At 38.0% G+C, this 15,443-nt stretch overlaps 1 protein-coding gene across 8 annotated transcripts in view; it reads right to left on the bottom strand.

Annotated features, from left to right (window-relative positions):
* LOC120418133 (moesin/ezrin/radixin homolog 1) overlaps positions 1 to 15,443 on the bottom strand; it is a 69,134-nt gene that overhangs the window by 24,849 nt on the left and 28,842 nt on the right. The gene's annotated exons all lie outside the window — the stretch shown is intronic.

The following is a 15,443-nucleotide window of genomic DNA, read 5'->3' as shown; positions in this document are numbered from 1 at the left end:
TGTAACTTGAACCGATGTACCTATGTTCGACCCATAGGTCCAAAATAGGGACATCCACTTTTAACACGCTAAAAAAGATACAATTAGACAAATTGCTGCAGTCTGATCGTTATTGCCTGTAAATCATCATTCGGGAGGTATACTATGGACAGGGTTGCATCATTACGGGCATCACTTCGGGCAAGTTTATCTCTCTCACAGCCATAAATCACCATAATTGCTATATTCAAAACCAACCCCAACACTCTCGCCGCCACGGCCACTGCCGCCGCCATTGACTGGCCTAAGCATTGTACACACGTACACACATAACTCCATCACAGTTTCGACCTTCGCTAATTTATGTTTGCTTTGAAACCGCCCGCCTCACCTCCTCTCGTTACCCAACTTCGTAGTAGACGCAAATACACACACGAAAGAAATACTAAGGTATAAGACGGGTGGAAGAAAGCTCGCACACCAACACACGTAGCCATATTTAGCGAACAATACGGTTGTTACAACTTTTTTCGCGTTCGAAGCAAAAGAAAAAGAAGCAAGTCTGAAAAACGGAGAGGCCAAAAATTATTGAACCACAACCAGAAGTGGCAGCAGCAGTGATGACGTGAAGGCGACGAAGACGACGACCTTCACCACTTTCAACACTTTCCTTGACCATCACAGCACACACACACATTTGCGATTTGATGTAACCGCGTGTGGTGGAGAAGTAAGTAAGGGGCAACGTGGAGTGATGAATAGACGTTGTGGTGCATTCAGTTTTATTGAACGAAATGTTGTAATCGTATTGCTAGTAGTTTATATTTAATGAAAACTTGAAAAAAACTTGATTTAACATGTTACTCCCGAATAATTCGAAACATTAAACTTTTTTGGGATCTATTTGATCGGTTTTTCTGTTTGTGTGTGTGTGTATTTTCTTCCAATCCAATCCAATCCGTTGACCGGCAGCAAAGTGATGGGAAAGTATTGTTATGTTAATAACTAATTGAACTGGACTACCAGAACAACCAAACTTATAACAAATAGAAAAGGGGTATTTTAGAAACTTATTTAAGCTGTTGCAAATAGCTTTGAGCTATTTTCTCCAAATTCCAGAAATGAGCAGGTCTTTACGAAGTGTGCTGACTTTTTTGTCTTTTTTTTTAAATTTGCTCAAACTAAATTAGGCCGATGCAAATATTTAAAAAAGTTTTTGTCCCTCGGCCCTGGCCGAGGTCAAGGGGGGGGGGGGGCAAAAAAATAAAAAAAATATAAAAATTTAAATAACAAGCCATAGTCTTCAAATTTAAATGAAAAAAGTGTTTTAAAATGCATTTTACACTAGTTCAGTTGTTTTGCAATCTCTAGTTTTCAAAAAATCCTAGATCTGACAAAAATAAAAATTGTATCGAAAAAAAAGATTTTGCATCGAAAATTTTCAAAAAAAATTATGATTTTTTAATAAACCCAAACATGCTAAAAATGATTTTAAACGCAGAAGAATGTATTTTAATTTGTTTTAAGCTGGTTGCACTTGAATTTTCATTGAAATTTTGAAGTTTATTGTAAAAATTTTTTTTTTGCCCCCTGATTTTTCGGGCCAATTTTGAAGGGGGGGGGGGGGGGGGGTGACAAAAACTTTTAAAAATATTTGTACCAGCCTTAAGGCCTTCCCAATGAGCAAAGAAGTAATTTTGTCTCATTTATTCACCCATACAAACCTCCATACAATGTTGGCAGCTGCCCTTAAAAAGGCACGTAAGTATTCGGAAATCTGTCACTTTTGAAGAAATTTTCTGATCAATTCAGGGCTAAGTTATCAAAAAACATATTTTTTTTACTTTTCAAAAATAGGGGAAATTTTCGTATGTTTGGCAGGTTAAGCATTCGCACCTCACTCCATCCAATTTGCTTATTTTCACTATTGAGCAATTCCAGCTCAAATCAGGAATTTTTCTGGTACTTTTGTACCCGACCCTCTCCGATTTCAATGAAACTTTGTAGACATGTTATCCTAGGCCTATATAGGCCATTTTTGTGTATATGGAGCCAGTTGCACTCGATAATGACATTTGAGAAGGGCGTAAGTTATTTAAATATTTTCGTATTTCGTAATTTAAATATTGCTGTATCTCGAAGCCGTTGCATCGTATCAAAAAGTGGTCAAAGACAAATCTCTATGAGATTTTTTTATTTTTAAGTTTTAAAGTGAAATTTGAAGGTGATGTCACGTTTTTTTTTCGTTCAAAATTTTTGTGAAAATAGCCTAAAATGTAACGAAAAGACTGACGAAAAATGCAGGATGGTATGTCTCTCCTAAAAAAATACAAAAATCATTTACTATACCTGTTTTTTTGAAAAGTGGTCTAAACGTCAAACTTTTCTAAAACCGATAGTGGGAATCGATTCCCCAGACAATTTTACATTAAAGTCGCCATATTGACCATTGTCCTATATCCAATTCTTGGGAAGATACAGCGATTTTTAAAATAAAAATGTTTTTTTTGTTTTTGGCAATTTCTATATGACAGACTTGTTTTTTCAGTCTCGAAAATATTTTTACCGGAAAGCTCGTCCGATTTCCCATAAGTTTGCCTTTGACAGCTTTTCAATTTGACTCGTTCTAATATTTACGTAAGCTTATTTACTATCCAGGTTTCTACCACACTGAAAAAAATATACTATTTTTAGTTAAGAGCAATGTAATTATGCTTATATCTGTAAGCCCATACATCCAATTCAAATGCTGACGAAGGCAAACTTATGGGAAATCGGACGAGCTTTCCGGTAAAAATATTTTCGAGACTGAAAAAACAAGTCTGTCATATAGAAAATGACAAAAACCAATAAAAAACCCATTTTTTCAACATTTTTATTTTTAAAATCGCTGTATCTTCCCAAGGATTGAACATAGGACAATGGTCAATATGGAGACTTTAATGTAAAATTGTCTGGGGAATCGATTCCCACTATCGGTTTTTGAAAATTTTGACGTTTAGACCACTTTTCAAAAAAAACAGTTTTAGTAAATGATTTTTGTATTTTTTTAGGAGAGACATACCATACTACATTTTTCGTCAGTGTTTTGTCACATTTTAGGCTATTTTCACAAAAATTTTGAACGAAAAAAAATCGTGACATCACCTTCAAATTACACTTTTAAACTTAACAATCAAAAAATCTCAGAGAAATGGCGTGTATTTTTCTTTCAGTGTATTTTTTTCGGAAAACCCGTCAAATTTCTTACAAGTGTGTCTTTGACCACTTTTTGATACGAATCAGCGGCTTAGAGATACAGCAATATTTACATCAGCGGCTTAGAGATACAGCAATATTTACATTACGAAATACGAAAATATTTAAATAACTTACGCCCTTCTCAAATGTCATTATCGAGTGCAACTGGCTCCATATACACAAAAATGGCCTATATAGGCCTAGGATAACATGTCTACAAAGTTTCATTGAAATCGGAGAGGGTCGGGTACAAAAGTACCAGAAAAATTCCTGATTTGAGCTGGAATTGCTCTGTTAAAACATTTTTTTTTTGTAAAACTGTTGATAGAAACTTGCTTGCTCACTTCCTATTAAGCTATGTATCACTTGATTTTAGTTGAAAATTCTTTTTATGAGTTATAATTGAACGTCAAGGTGCTGATAAACTTAAAATTTTGAAAAAAATATTTTTTGGGGGATTAAACAAAAGTTTTGTTTTATAACATTGAAAATCTGACGAATGACTGAAAAATAAGGTCTAATTGGCTGAAACTCATAAACAACTAATTTATTTTTGCAAGGCTGTGTATCTCAGTTGCTAATTGTTTTGTTTGGAAAATGCAAAAGCAAAATATAAGAGAATTTTCTCAGCTGTTCGAAAAAAAAATCAAGATAAGCAAAGATGGACATGTATTTAAAAAATCAATAATATTTTAATCATTGATTAGGCTGCATGGCATTACTTGAAAATTATGCATTTTATAAAAAAAAAAATTTAAGTACTGAAAGTATTTACATTAAAAATAAAAGCCAATTTTTTGTGAGATTTCTTTTATTATCAAAACATCAAAAAATCGTAACTCGACGCCAAAATGTTTTTCCGTACTTCTCAATGAATGAAAAAGTTGTCGGTTTTTGTCCACTAAAACGGATTTTGGGAAATTGTACCTATCTTTTTTTTTTTTAAGTCTTCCTCAATACCACATCCAAAGGAAAAATATATCTCAAAATCTGCAACAGTGGATTTGCTGCAGAAAATGTCACATTTTATAACATTTTTTGCAACAAGCCCGTAGATCATTTTTGCCCGCGTGTAAACATTTCAGCGATCTGCAGTTCTCACCAACACATATAATGCTGGCCCGTCTCCGAGCAACACTCCAAAGAGAAGAATATGTTGGTGCTCTTTCACTCACATTTCATCAAGCGTCCATAGGGGGATGGCGTCGCTATTTTTAGACCACGTTTTCCACTTTTTCTCATCGAAACCGACTACTTTATCGACTTAATTTTGCTGAGCGAGATAGGACGCCGTCTATTTTTAGACAAGACTTCTCTGGGATGTACTCAGATAAAGAGTGACTTTTATTGCCTGTGATTCAGACGAAGATTTAACCGTGTTTCAACCGATTTGCCGACTTTATCAAAGTTTGGAGTTGTAAAGTCTCGTGTGCTGCAGCCGATGTCCATGGAGTACGCGCAGTTCGTCAACTAGCTGAGGAATTACAAGGCGATAAAGTTTTGCTGAAACGAGTCATACATTCCATCCAAGGCCACGCCATTTTGCTCCTGAAATCGTATAGTGGCACTCACGGTTCATTCCACGGTTCACTCGCTGTTACATATACTACTGCCATCAGAACCAAAACAAAACCTACGATGAGCTTCAAGCGATCGAGGGAAGACTTGACCAAATCGGACCCGGAGGAAGAGCCTGTGCAATCTCTGGATGAGCTCTTTTCTCGAATGAAAACGATGTTCGAGCAAACCAACGCAAGGATTGAAAACTGTAAGTCGGATCTACAGTCAGAGTTTGCCGTTCTTCGCGAAGACATGCAGCAGTTCAAAACCGAGTGCTCCAAAAATGTCAACAAGCTGTCTGCTGATCTAACCAAGACCCGGGACAACGTCAGCCTCAACTATGAACGGATCCTCGTCTGCGGGAAACTGAATGATCTGCTGCTGTCTGGTGTGCCCTATCAGTCTTCAGAAAACATCTCTAACTACGTCAGGAGCGTCTCGCTTGCTTTGGGCTACAGTGATCAAGATCGTCCTTTGATTTACACGAAAAGGCTGGCTCGCCTCCCAATCGCTGATGGCACTGCTCCCCCTTTGCTACTTCAGTTTACCTTCAGAGCAGCACGAGATGAATTTTACCGACGATATCTTTCTTCGCGCAACCTGTCGTTATCACATCTGGGTTTCTCTGTCAACAAGCGGATCTACCTGAACGAGAATCTGACGGAACTCGCTAGATCGATCAAAGGTAGTGCTCTCAAATTGAAAAAGGACGGCAAACTGCACAGTGTCTTCACCAAGGATGGATTCGTGCAAGTGAAGGACCGCGCGGAGGATGAAGCTCGGCCAGTACATTCAGTGGATCAGCTGGCCAACAAACCCTTTCTTTGAAAAAGCCCTCTTTTCCTTCCCACAACATCCATGATTCCTTTCCTTAATCCCGGTGTTTCTGTCCTTCCTGAAAGTTAAACCCTTCCTGAACAAGTTATTCATCTTCCTTCTAAGTTAATCCTTGACTCCTATCCTTAGTTAGTCCGTGACTCCTTCCTTCCTAAAAGTCTTCTGGTGAACGTGGTGTACTGACTGCTGGAGTGCCTGGGAATGCTGCTGGAGTGCTGGGAATGCTGCTGGAGGGCTGTGAATGCTGTTGCTGTTTCGGATGCTGTAGATGTTGTTGCTGTTGGAGTATGGTTGCTGTTGGACTCTGCTGCCGCTTGCGATGGTCTTTGCAACTCTGACCTGCTGAGGACTGCTCTTAAGTAATATTTCTGTCTATCCTTTCTACCTACTCTTCTCTATTCTACCCTATTCTTTTTGATGCTATTCTTCGTGAAACACACATTTCGATAAAAGTTTTTATAATTGGCTTGGAAATCTAAGAAGTATGATAAACGATCACTCTTTATTGTTTTGCTCTGTTAATTTCATAATGCCAACCTTTTGTATGCATTCTTCACCTTTCCCGTCATTTGTTCGCGATGTTGGCTAGTAATGGCTTAGCCCCGAATGCAAATCAAAACGCGTCCATCCCACGTATTGTGATGAACTGTGCAATGGAATCTGATAAGCTCAACATATGTCATTTGAATATCCAAAGTTTATGTGCGAGAAATTTGAGCAAGCTTGAAGAATTTAAGCTTTGTTTTACTAATAGTAAAGCAAACATTATTTGTGTAACTGAAACTTGGCTTACAGATAAGATTGAAGACGAATTGATATCCATTGATGGTTACGAATTGTTTAGACATGATAGGAACCAGCAAACTCGTGGAGGTGGTATTTGTGTGTATTTTAAAACAGACATACACTGTAAAATTTTGTCATGTTCTAAAAATGATGCAAATAATATAACTGAATTCATAATTCTTGAAATTGAAATCGCAGGAGAAAAAGTTTTACTTGGTGTTTTTTATAATCCTCCAAGAGTTGATTGTTCAACTGTTCTCTCTCAAAAATTAGCTGATCATTCCTTAAATTACAATAAAATTATACTTATAGGTGATTTCAATACAGACATCAGAAAATCATGTGCTCATACAGACAATTTTCTAAATGTTACTGACACATATGGATTAAATTGCATAAATACACTATCTACACAATTTCATTATGGAGGTAGTTCAATGATTGATCTTCTCTTAACAAATGATCCAAATTTTGTTCTTAAATTTAACCAAGTTTCTGCTTCCTGTTTCTCAAGACATGACATAATATTCTCAACTTTAAATCTAAATACTTCAAATACAAAAACCTACAATTTATTTAGGAATTATAACAAAATTAATTTGCCAGCTTTAGATCATGCTGTGGCTTCTATAAATTGGGATCTCTTGTATTCAATTACAGATCCTGAAATTGCTCTTGATTTTTTTAATGTTAATATTAAAACACTTTTCGAAAAATTCGTTCCTTTGTGTAAATATATGCCAAAACAAAATCCATGGTTTAACAACGATATTAATAAAGCTATGATTGAAAGAGATTTGGCTTCTGGTTTATGGAAAGCGGATAGAAGTACCTTAAGGTTTAATGAGTTTAAGATGCTTCGGAATAGAGTTACTAATTTAATTAATATTGCCAAGTCAAAATACGTTTCCAACCAGATAAACACTACAGAAACAAGTAAAACTTTATGGAAAAAACTCAAAGTCATTAATGTCAAAAGTAAACAACCACGAACAGAGAAATTTTTGAATTCTAACAATGAAATAAATGACTATTTTAGTTCTAATTTTACACAAGATAATTCCTCTCCTCGTACCTTGCTGCCTAATAATAATGGATTCAAATTCTCAACAGTAGAAACAGTTGATGTTATTTTAGCACTTAGTGCTGTTAAGTCTGACGCAATCGGTCTTGACCAAATGCCTCTTAAATTTATTAAGCTGATATTACCTTTAGTTGTAGATAAAATAACGTATATTTTCAATTTAGCGATCTCAACATCTAAATTCCCAAGAGCTTGGAAGTCAGCAAAAATTATTCCAGTTAAAAAGAAACCGAGAAGTCTTGCTTTAGATAATTTACGCCCAATTAGTATTTTGCCTGCTCTTTCTAAAGTCTTTGAGAAAATTTTGAAAATTCAAATACAAACTTATCTGAATAATTTTGATTACTTACATGAATTTCAATCAGGATTCAGATCTAGACATAGTACAACTACAGCCTTACTTAAAGTACATGATGATTTATTAAAAATAATAGATCGCAAAGGAGTTGCGTTTTTATTGTTTATAGATTTTTCCAAAGCTTTTGATCGTGTTTCTCATTCTAAATTAATCAATAAATTATCTTTAAAATATAACTTTTCTATTGAAGCTGCAAAATTAATTCAGTCTTATTTGACCGGAAGAACTCAGTCTGTTTTTACTAATTTCACATTGTCTAGCCCTGTTGATATAATTTCTGGTGTACCGCAAGGTTCAATTCTTGGTCCAATTTTATTTTCCCTTTTTATAAACGATCTACCATCCGTTCTTAAGAATTGTATGATTCACATTTTTGCAGACGATGTTCAACTGTATTTAGCCTCAAATTCTCTCACCGTTACTGAAATGGCAAAAAAAAAAAAAAAAAACGAAACTATTGGCACTACGCCCCCCGGGGCATGGCCTTCCTCTAACGTGGGATTTCTGCTCCAGCGCCTCTGACGAGACAGGAGAAACCGGGACCGACGTTTTACTTCACCATCCGATAGAAGCTCAGTGGATAAGGCGGGAATCGAACCCGCGTCTCATAGCATCATCGGGATCGGCAGCCGAAGCCGCTACCCCTGCGCCACGAGACCCACAGTTGATGTAAACTTGAGATTCGACGTAAACGGTTGAATCACACGTAAAATCATGTTATTTGTTGCAAATTTACATCAAATTGCATTTAAATTCAAATGTTTAATGACGTGCAAAAGTGTTACATCATAAATGATGTAACATTCGATAATATTTTTTTGTGTGTAGGGTCGCAGAACTCCAATTTGATGCTTGAAGTGAGAAAGTAAAATAATAATAATTAAGGCATCTCTCAATTGAGTCTGCAATGTACAAATTTGCAGCAAACCTTAAAAAACGGATTGTAAATGATCGAATTTTTTTTTGAATTCCGGAAAACACCCTTAAACATTTTCATTTAATTATATTTTTAAATGGTTGCTTTAACAATTACATTGGTGCAGTTGTTATCCTGAGCTGAGCTATGGACTACATTTCAACAGCTTCACACTAGAACCTTATATATTCGCAATTCGCAATTCGCAATTTTCAGTGTAAGAACGGGCCTTGACCGATCTTATGCACCAGGTTCCCGACGAACACGCACTGCCCTTACACCTACATCTCACCCTTGCTCTGAGTCAGTACGAGCAGCACGCTAGAACACGCTTTGAGTGTTCGTGCCAGGCATGCACACCTTCTTTTCCGGTTACGCATTTTAACTCGGCCGGGGGTGGTACATTACGTAGGGTTTGATGTAAGTATAAGCGCCTAACCATTTAAAGTGTGCCTAACAACTTTCATTAAAGCAAAAACTGTTTTATTTTTAGTTTGAATTCAAAAACTAATTGTTATTTACTGTGTATTGTTTTCTCCTGAAATCTTCCCTATTGTTGAGTCGTGTTTATCTGTTGCTATTTCTTTTGTCGCGGTGTTTTGTTACAATATTTTGGTCCTAAGCATCTTAGAAAAGTTTTTCAAAAGTACAATAGTAATATTTGTGTTAATCCTTTAATCATTCCATAAACTGAGCAAGGGCTCGAACCTCACTTGCTTAAGAGAAAGGTGAAGTTTCAAAACAATGGACAGTGAAGGAAACATACTATGTAAAGAATCAATAGTAAAAGAAAGATAGTAATTTATGAAGAAGATAAAGAAATTAACAATAGTTAATGAAAAGAGATAACAAACAAGCTTAGATTATTGTTATGATGGGCAATTTACAGGGAAGATGAGAAATTATTGAAATAGATAAATAAAGAAAAGGCACATGATAAACAAAATTGACATCGCTGCCAAATTAAGGGAAAGCAGACAGTTTGTTGCAGCAGCATCAATTAGTAAAATAGAGTGGAAAAGCGTTGAGAAATAAGAGAATCAAATAAGTACAATCGAAATCAAATGGAGGATAGTAAACAGAAGCTGCGTTAGAGAATCAGTTAAACAAAATTAACAGAATATAGATGATAGATAAAAACGGAAAGAAGAGAAACCCCGTTGTGTGATGTTTCAGGTACATCCACAGCAGTTGACTCAACATACTGCGAATCAAAACAATACCGTCTACAATCACAAATTACTTCCCTTTCCCACATTGTCGCGCCCCTTTCTTTTAGCCGTCTCGACTTTGACCCGCGGTGGTCAAAGGTTTACGATCCGTTTCCACAGGCCACCAGCTAGGTCATCATGAAAACCAAGCCAACGTGGAGGTAAGAAAATAGGACACTTGCAAGGAACCAGAGCTATACTGTCTTGATCAAGAAAGATCTAACAGGACTACGGACGTAGTCAGTGACGCTCCTTCCAGGATGTTCCTTGCCTGAGCGTCAACTGAAGAGGTATTATCAGCATCATTCGCACTTGGCCTGCTAGAACCTTATATATTATGTAAAAAATAATTTTGAGGATTTTTTTTCAAATCAGGAAATTTTGAACCTTCAAAAAAAAAAAAAATTTATTTGTGTCATGTTCAATAGTAGTTTTGATCCGAATATGTTTGTATAATGTGCATTTTTTCCAGTGACTTACAATCTAAATGGCACGGCTTTTAAATGAAGATTTGTGTGAAATTCTCCGCTGGTCTACCCGTAACTTTTTGCCAATCAATTCTTCTAAGACCAAAGTTATGTTCATTTCTCGGAACAAACGAGTCTCTTCTTTACCTGTAATTTTTCTTGGACAAAATATCATTGAATATGTTACTAATGCATTAAATCTTGGAATAATAATGAAAAATAATCTAGAATGGGATTGCCATATAAACGGACAATGTAGAAAAATTTACAACGGCCTTAGGCATTTGAAAATCACTTCTAGCATGTTGCCGGTACAAACAAAGCTTAGACTGTTTAAATCTCTTTTACTTCCACATTTTATCTATGGTGATGCACTTTTTCTTAATGCTGCTGCTAACTCTATAAATAAATTACGTGTTGCCTTAAACGCGTGCGTACGTTACATCTTTAATCTATCAAGATATGCTAGGGTTTCACACCTTCAGCATAATCTTCTTGGTTGTTCATTTAATAACTTTTATAAGCTTAGGTCCTGTCTTACTTTATTCAAAATTATAAATACCTCTACCCCTAGATATTTAGCAGAAAAACTCCAAATTTCTCGCAGTATACGTACTAGAAATTACATAATACCACAGCACAGATCATCACATTACAATGAAAGCTTTTTTGTTAGGGGCGTTGCTAATTGGAATCAACTTCCTGTCGTTATTAAAAATATTCGTTCTCCGATCGAGTTTCGAAAAGAATGCATAAATTGGTTGGGCATGAGAAATTAACAAGCGCTGGTAGTGATTAAGTTTGGCAAAGCCATTTAATAATAAGAAGTACTACACACTCTTGAACTCTGATTGTAGTAATTTAAAAGGAGCAGTCCTTACTCTACATGTATAAATAAAGAATTGAAATTAATGACTCAGCACTATTCCACTCTTGCACCTCAAAAAACCAGGTGGCAGCACGATGTAACGCCACGTCCCTATGGCGCGGAGGTAGCGTGTCGGGTCAATAACCAAGTAATTGCCGGTTTAATTCTCGTTCTGATAAGGTTTTTTTTTGTGAAATACCGTCGATAATGTCGATAATTGTCGGTAACGGGCAAAAATGGAAAAAAAATGCATGAGGACAGTTTTTATGCAGATCCGATATACTTTCATGCCGCCATTTATCACAATCATGCGACCGCCGCACAGTGGAAAAAGGGCCCAAAAAATTACCGCAACATGATTTCGCGCAAACCATTGATTGCTATACACCAAATGTTTCGTTTTTGCACCAGGAACAATAATCCGGTGAAAAATCGCACTGCACGGACCTTCTTGATTTTAGATGGAGAATATTTTTAAGATCAATTTTTGCCTCCTTGACCGGTTACCAGGTTCTCCGGTGGCCACATCCGAAGATTATATTTGGCAAATTCCTAAAACCACTCTTGCGATATATCAACCTTCATGTTTTTAAAAGAGGAGTGTATAACTCATGTCCCCATCCAAAATCAAGAAGTTTGATACGTCGCACGACTAGTTTTTGCTGTTTCCAACTGTGGTTCCGGATGTGGCCACCGGAGATCGGTGGAGCCGGTTCCGATGGGTCCTATGGTATTCAATATTATACTATGATTGTTTTGCATGACTATTTATGATAGAAGAAAGCGTATCAGTTCACAATTGGATCAATCAGATATTTTTTTCTCCAAAAATCCGGATCTTCCGGTGGCCTGTACTCCGGCCACCGGTCCGTGCAGTGCGATTTTACACCGGATTATATTTCCTTGTTCAAAAACGAAGCTTTTGGTGTATAGCAATCGATGGTTTGCGCAAAATAAATTTTAATAAAGTAATGTTTTCAAGACAGACCTGAGAACAGATCATACTACAATAGATACGCAAGTGTCGCAGTGGCCCTTGTCTCTTCACAGTAAAAAAAAAGACAGTGTTTCGAGATAACTTTACATCGATGAAAAGGTCTTTTAGATACATTTCTGGAAATAGATTTTCTTGCAGATGCCGGAATTCAGTAGAATTTTCAAAATCTTTAGGATTTTTTCCCGCGAAGTTGTTAGCTTCCAAAAAGGTAAAATTTCACACCACCAACTTCAAAGGGATACCTAACAATAATTATGCACATATCTAGATTTAAGAAAACGGTCTTATAAGCTATTGTGTTTCATATGTTTATAGGGCCTATTAAAAAAACTCTAGATATCTACTTGCCTGTCCTAAATCCGAAAAATTATACAAATCGATCGAATGTTGTGCCCTCCGAAGGCCAAGAACTGAAAAAAAAAATACTTTTCTCTATACTTTTTGCCGATTTTTCCATACCAGCTTTAAGCTTAGACGGATGTTCTCGTGGTGTCTACCCGTAGCTGCTACTCTGTTATTGACCAGGACCTCCAAGAATTGCTCCGTGGACCACAGATGAAGAGTAGGAACCAATCATCACCACTTCGTAACTTTCAAATGTCCCTATCATGCTAGCCACAGCGCCGGCCACGACCATTGATAAGACACGGGGAAGTGGATAGGAATTTTAGTCCGATACTTGAGTGATGAAGACCGCTAAATCGGCTGCGTCTTCGACAAAGTATCACGTGAGGTTTGAGAGTGTTAGTAAGATGGGTGTGAAGCCAGGATTCACCGTGGTAAGTAATGCGGCCGGTCAAATCCATTTATAGTCCTTAATTCTTCGGATGTTCTTGGATTCATGTTGGAAGCTTTCCAATTCGGTTCACTAAGCTTTTTGTGGTGAATTCTGGTCGTGTTGAAAGTTCAATATTCGCCTAACAATTATGCAACCAGTAAGTGTCCTTGAATTCAACTTGCATTCAATATTGCATTTCTGTTCTTATAGGTACACAGATTCCAATCAAGTTTCTTGGATTCTTATAGCTTTCCTAATCCTTCTAGTCAACTAAGCCTCGATGGTCTGGTGGTTAGCATTTTGGTCTGCTGACCCAAAGGACGGGGGATCGAACTCCACCGCGAGCTAATGAATGTTTCGTTCATATTCAAGTGTTCAGAATTCCTTCCTTCCCTAATGTCTCGATAGGAGCAGATGGGAATCAAACCCAGAACCTTCCGCTTACAACGCGAACAGCGTTACCATTCAGCCACGCCTACCCCCTTCGTTGTTCTCGTGGTCAGAACGAGCTAAAATTTCGGATTTAGCCTAGTGTTGATTCAAACTTTGATTTCAGTGGGAAGCATCGGGAAGGGTGCCCGGATTAATTTCACCCTACAATGTATCTTAAGAAATCATAACAGCAATGATCTCTGAATCACCAAACACCAGATTCGAATCTACCGTGTCCAATCCAAGGTCACAGTCCGAGTGGGAATGCCCAACGCTACTCCGCACGGAAACATCGTTTACACCTTCCGCGAAAGCAGAACTACACCGCGTACCCGATGGTCATTACCTTTTTTCTTCATTGCGGTTGCCGCTGTATGGGCACGGTCGTTCAAGGTCCAGGCACAAATCGACAATCAACTCAATTCAATTCAATCAATCAAAATAGTGCGGTCTTGGCCGTGATGGCGTGGCGACGGCGAGGGTGGCAAGAGGCCTCCTTCCTCTTCAGGTCTTGTACTGGTTGTTTCACCTTCACTTTCTGTGAGCAGGTGTGGTGCTTTGTGGAAGAATTTGTACGGACTGCGTGTAACACTCACACAGCAAGTACAGTCGTCTTCGAAAGACCTCTCGCGTGAAAATGTGGAGGAAGGAATGAATGTACGAAAAACAGCAGCAACTGCCAATATTTCGATTCGAGGCAACAGCTGCCAGTGCCACGTTGCGTAGCGATGGTCACTTCGGACTTTGTTGTTGTGCGAAGAATTGGGCTTGAAATGAATTTGCGCGGAATTTAACATCAATTTATGAAGCTTTGCTGATTTTTAAGTTGTGTTTTTTTCAAAGACTTTTTTGAAGAAACGTTTATTATTATTTTAAATATTTTTTTTTAAAATTACTACTCTTTCCTCCTATTTCGTTAAAATATGTTTTGGTATCGTCCACAAGATATCTTGTTGAGCCATTGAGCCAAACCAAATTGGATTAGGTCAATGCTCAAGGAAAACGTCCCCCTCTGGTGGAAGGACGTAACCTTCCCGACCTTTGGGTAAACTATGTGAAACGGTACGCGTTTCGACCGTGTTCGAAGTTCACTGCGTACAGCTGAGGAATTTGGCCAAATTTGGTCAGAATATCGGTCAAGAGCGAGTCCTGGGGAGGGGGAGGTCCACGCGTATGCAAATCCCATTCGCGAGTCATCATCATCAGGTATTCACAGCCGGTGCGACAAGTCTGGTCAGCCGTGATGTGTGCAATTAATGCCATTGAATAATAAATTTATAAAATAAAAACGTGACTACCGTGAACGGCGGCGCTAGTACCTGTCTGTACCGACACATAAGTTGGCTCAAATATGAGTTGGAGAAAAAAGTGGCCTCCACGTGACCAGTGTGTGCCGGTGCCAGGATAGTAGCTTATCTTGCCGTAACGCCACTTTAAAGTACATCGCGCTTACTACACACAGCAGCGACGGTGATGGAAGTTTGACACAACTAAGCCACTCAGGCCTTGGATGCTGCGCCCGGTGATTGATGTCATCTGCCGCGCGTGATAATTATACCACGTAGACGCCGCGCCGTGATAGACCAATTATACCGGCTACCTGGCGGTAGTCATCTGACCACTGAACGATTAGAGACAGGGAGTCACTTCCGCGACAAAAAAAATACACACACACAGTCGGGATTGGGTAATCAACAGTTAGTTGCAAACACCCGATTAGCTATAGCTCCATGTTTAAAATTGTTCCGCGAGCTGGAAGTCATCAAACCATAATAAACAACCTAAATAAGGTGTTCTGGGCAGTGCCGAGTCCCAACCCGAGGTCGCACGTGACCAGGTTCTGCATTCCTTGTGCGGTTCTCGTTTTTTTGTGTTCTTTTCATTTCACGGTAAATATACCACCGTACGAGCTTTCTTCACGCTCGGAACC

The sequence above is a fragment of the Culex pipiens genome, chromosome 1 (genome assembly GCF_016801865.2).
Source record: "Culex pipiens pallens isolate TS chromosome 1, TS_CPP_V2, whole genome shotgun sequence".
Classification (NCBI taxonomy): Eukaryota; Metazoa; Arthropoda; class Insecta; order Diptera; family Culicidae; genus Culex; species Culex pipiens.
Note: the sequence above shows the minus strand (reverse complement) of the source record. Positions and strands in the feature narration are given on the sequence as shown.